This window comes from Schistocerca nitens, chromosome 9 (genome assembly GCF_023898315.1).
Source record: "Schistocerca nitens isolate TAMUIC-IGC-003100 chromosome 9, iqSchNite1.1, whole genome shotgun sequence".
Taxonomy (NCBI): Eukaryota; Metazoa; Arthropoda; class Insecta; order Orthoptera; family Acrididae; genus Schistocerca; species Schistocerca nitens.
Window position 1 is genome coordinate 52,411,571 of NC_064622.1, and position 5,518 is coordinate 52,417,088.

Consider the following 5,518-nt stretch of genomic DNA (forward strand, 5'->3'; position numbering starts at 1 on the left):
GTATTTTTTCCACCGAAATTGGCTGACAAAAAGTATTGTTTTTTTTATTCAATGTCTCTCGTAATTCTGTTGTAAATACACCAGTGTCCAACGTTAAAGCAACAAATGGAAATTTTCCAACGTAGCGTTTATTTTACCATAAAACTGTATAAATAGGTCATATTGAAATAAAAACAACGTAAACAATACAGAAAGTAAGCAACTGCTATAAGTATAATGTTAGACAAAAAATATTCTTAGTTTTACCCAACTTGATGTGTTTGTACGCATGTTCCGACAACTGGCTTATGTGCTTAGTACGGGGTGTGACAACCTCTGGCAACAACAGAGGCCTGAGAAATACGAGAAATACTGTAAATGATGTCCTAAGTCTCGTGTTGAGGCAATAACGCCCTTTCTTTCTGCAGAGCTGCTAGTGAGTCTTAGAGAGTGGTAGGTGGATGCGGACGTGACATAACCTGTGTCCCTACAGCTTCACAGACATACTCTATGAAATTCAGATCGGGAGAGCGAGCAGGACACACCAGGCGGGAAATATGTTCCGTTTCCAAGAAAACATCAACCACCCATGCTCTATGAGGTCGAGCATTATCGCCCATCAGTACGAAGTCTGCGCCCACAGCACCCCGCAACAACCGTATATCACGTCTCAAGATATATTCACGATACCTGACAGCCAGTTCACCCGTACAATTTCATGAAGTAGTGTCTGGGTGGTCAACATAATCGCTGCCCACACCATTAGGAAGCTCTGTATGTCCATCTTTTTAGACGTGGTTGCGGGACTCGACTGTTCGATAGAGGACGTCAAATTAAACACCTTCCAGCCGTAAAATTTCCAGACTTGTTTTATTTGGCAAGCAGTTTCAGCGTTATATTACGCCATCTTCAGGCCTTGATCGACGTGTAGCAAGAATCTACCTCGGTTGGATCTAGACAGGGGCAAGAAATACTGGTATTACTAGATGTTTGCTACAGTGATGACTTCAGTTGTCAGTCAAGGGCCTGAAGATGTAATACAACGCTGAAACTGGTTGTCAGATAAAATAAGGTTGGAACGTTGACGGCTGAAAGGTGTTTAATTTGATATCCTCATTAGGGATCGCCGTGTGGGGTAGACGCGCGGTCTAGGGCGACTTCTCACGGTTCGTGCGGCTCCCCCCGTCGGAGGTTAAAAAAAAAAAATTGTTCAAATGGCTCTCAGCACTATGGGATTAACTTCTGAGGTCATCAATCCCCTAGAACTTAGAACTACTTAAACCTAACTAACCTAAGGACATCACACACATCCATCCCCGAGGCAGGATTCGAACCTGCGACCGTAGCGGTCACGCGGTTCCAGACTGTAGCGCCTAGAACCGCTCGGCCACCCCGGCCGGCATCGGAGGTTCGAGTCCTCCCTCGGGCATGGGCGTGTGTGTTTTCCGAAGTGTAAGTTAGTGTGTAGGCTTAGGAACCGATGACCTGAGCAGTTTGGTCCCATAATAACTTACCAAAAATTTCCAATTTCCATTAGGGATCCTCCTCGATATCGTTCTCTTTCCACAATGTTTGGGCCCCAAATCATGTTCCACGTTCCCTCCAGATTCGAATACCTCGAGAATCGCTCACCAGACCAGATCGGGACTCATTTGTGGAAAGAACATTAGGCCACTCTTCGACCGTCCAGGTGACATGTTGACGACTCCACTCTAGACGTTACCTTCTGTGAAGATTCGTCAGAGGAACATACAAGCAGGTCTCCAACAATAAAGGCCATCCGGCAGAAGCAATCCCCACTCTGCAGAAGCAATCTCTACGCCATTTGCCTCGATGCAATGCGTCCAGTGGATGCTGCGAGCTCAGAAGCCACTTGCTTGCAGCACTAAGGCGGTACCGTCGTGCCCTTACAGCCGAATAACGGTCCTCCCTACATCTACATCTACATCTACATCGATACTCTGCAATTCACATTGAAGTGCCTCTCAGAGGGTTTATCGAACCATAGTAGATTAATTGTGTCACGTATACTTTTATTGGGTTGAAATAAATTCGTACAGTATATTCTAGGAAAATTCACTCATTATATATATCATTATATTTACAGACAAAAATACTACTTTCCTTTATATTTTCTACTGTTGTAGGATTTGAATTGGGAAGGTGACTTCCTTTTCAGGATTCATGTTTCATCTCAAACCATATCAAACTTATACTCCTTGATGATTAAAATTCTTCTTTGTGTTGTACCGTGTCGCAACATTAATTGCTTTGATAATAAACTTAAAAGCAAAGTTTCAAATGTATGCAACGGCCTTCTTCAGGGAAAGACGATTTCGTGCAGGAAAGGCAGCTCTGTTTATCGTAGACGATCGGTGTCAATCGTCTGTAATAAAACGAGCCTCCTTTCCTCCACCCAAATCAGTCTTACCCTGAGAAACGCCGTTGTGATGCAGTACAAACGTTGTTTTTACGTTTATAGTCAAAGTAATTTATACTGTGAGGTGGCACAACACCCATAAGAATTTTAATCGTCATGGCACCGGCTGCGGAAGCCTACGTAGTTACTCTATACTTCTTGATGACAGTATTAGGTCATGTTCACATAAATCTAGAGAGTTCAAACGAAAAATTGTAGCATCTAGTAGGATATTTATAAAGATACCTTCTACAAGACTGTAAGATAGTTCTTCGTACACATTTTTTGTATCCTGTTAAAATATGGAGTTAGCAGGTAAAGTATTCATTTCTACCTGTTTACCAAAGTTTACGTGATATCTCAGTGTTCTCAGTCTTGACAGTGTTATTTTATTCATCAGTCTTCCACTGGTTAGATGTTGCCCGCCACGAATTCCTCTCGTGCTCCACGCTACAACCTCTTCATCCCACAGTGGCATTCGCGCCCTCCGTTCCCAATTATTTGCTGGATGTATTCCAGTCACTGTCTTCCCCTACAGTTTTCACCCTCTGCAGTTTCCTCTTCTACCATTCAGCTTATTCCATGGTACCTTCACACCTGTCCTGTCGTCGTGGCCCTTCTTCTTGTTAGTGATTTCCATACTTTCTTTCTTTGCCGCTTCTGCGGCGGACCTCTTCATTCGTTATCTTCTCGGTTCACCAGATTTTCAACATTCTTCTGTAGCACCACATCTCAAACGCTTCGATTCTCTTCCAGTTCACCTACTGTGCGAATCACAAACATACAACGCCGTTCTCCAAACTTACATACTCAGAAATTCCTTCCTCACTTTAAGTCCAAAGTTGGACTGCAGTAGAATTTTCGCAGCCAGTAGTGGCCTCTTGGTCTGTCTTATTCCCCTTGTTATGTCCTCCGTACTTCACCTGTCATGCGTTATTTTGCTTGCAAGGTAGAAATATTACTTACTTCGTAAACACCAGTTTTGTTTCCAAAATGAGATTTTCACTCTGCAGCGGAGTGTGCGCTGATATGAAACTTCCTAGCGGATTAAAACTGTGTGCCCGACCGAGACTCGAACTCGGGACCTTTGCCTTTCGCGGGCAAGTGCTCTACCATCTTTTTTTTATCTTTTTTTCCTTTATTAAAACAACCATATATCTACATAGCACAAAACAAAATATTGAAGTGCTAGAACTGATTCAACACAAATTGTATCCTACAAGAGACTGAAGAACACATTTCAATATAGTGCCATTTGTAAGCTTACAAAATAGAACATAAATAGTAAACTGACAATTGCCTCCTCAGTCCAGACAGAGACATAGATCCGAAACGCAAACATATATATAATTGATTGTCTTAACTGGAATGACAGTTCTGTCATTTGATTCATAACCGTCCAAACTCAAAGTCATTTGGAGCACACAAACGGATAACAAGTGATGCACAGGAACATAAATTAATGAAAACGTCATAATGAAGTTAATAACACCATTGAGAAGTCGGGAGTAGTCCTAGAACCATCTGAGCTACCGAAGCACGACTCACGCCCGGTACTCACAGCTTTACTTCTGCCAGTATCTCGTCTCCTACCTTCCAAACTTTACAGAAGCTCTCCTGCGAACCTTGCAGAACTAGCACTCCTGAAAGAAAGGATACTGCGGGGACATGGCTTAGCCACAGCCTGGGAGATGTTTCCAGAATGAGATTTTCACTCTGCAGCGGAGTGTGCGCTGATAAGAAACTTCCTGGCAGTTTAAAACTGTGTGCCCGACCGAGACTCGAACTCGGGACCTTTGCCTTTCGCGGGCAAGTGCTCTACCATCTGAGCTACCGAAGCACGATTCACGCCCGGTACTCACAGCTTTACTTCTGCCAGTATCTCGTCTCCTACCTTCCAAACTTTACAGAAGCTCTCCTGCGAACCTTGCAGAACTAGCACTCCTGAAAGAAAGGATACTGCGGAGACATGGCTTAGCCACAGCCTGGGGGATGTTTCCAGAATGAGATTTTCACTCTGCAGCGGAGTGTGCGCTGATATGAAACTTCCTGGCAGATTAAAACTGTGTGCCCGACCGAGACTCGAACTGGGGATCTTTGCCTTTCGCGGGCAAGCTTCTGTAAAGTTTGGAAGGTAGGAGACGAGATACTGGCAGAAGTAAATCTGTGAGTACCGGGCGTGAATCGTGCTTCGGTAGCTCAGATGGTAGAGCACTTGCCCGCAAAAGGCAAAGGTCCCGAGTTCGAGTCTCGGTCGGGCACACAGTTTTAATCTGCCAGGAAGTTTCATACCAGTTTTGTTGTTTAGTTCCTCACTGTTCTCATTTCTTCCACATCTTGTTGCGTTTGTCTTATTACGGTTCACTGTCAAGCCATATTCTACTCTCATTAGACTATACATTCCACTCAATGCATACTTTAATTCAGTTCCACTGATGATAGAAACCGTGTATAGGATCCCATGCAGCTGTGGTGATGTTTACGTGGGTACCACTAAAAGAACGGTTTCTAAACGTTTGGAAGAGCACAAGGGAAATTGTAGAAGAGGAGAAACGGAACGATCAGCTGTTGCGGAGCATGCTTTCCAGCCAGGGAACCACAATATTCGTTTCGAGGAGACGCAAGTACCAGCGGCCACAAGCGGATATTACGAAAGGCTCTACAGGGAGGCAATCGAAATCGCTAAACACCCAAATAATTTCAACCGAAAGGAGGAGGGCGTGAAATTAAACGGTATACGGATGCCAGTGTTAAAGAAGATGTGTACCACCCGTCCACTACTGGGTGATGGCAACGGAGATCGACGGCGATCGACGGACAGCGGCCAATTGCACTGACGTTTTCAAAACACGTGACGTCACACCGCGGCGTGGGAGCGCGCGGACACGGAATTTAGCGGCAGTCAGTAACGAGCCAATGGGTGTGTTGGACCTTCCATCGAGCTACGGACCCCTTGAAGATGTCTCCCGCAGTCGGAGACGAAACGTTGGGAATCGACACAGAATTCATCAACCGACGACGGCATAACAGCCAGGATAATTATAATGGACATGATATTTCCGGCCGTGAAAGTCTATATTTTAGTAATATTATCTTTGACATCCTTTCACCCTGGATTTT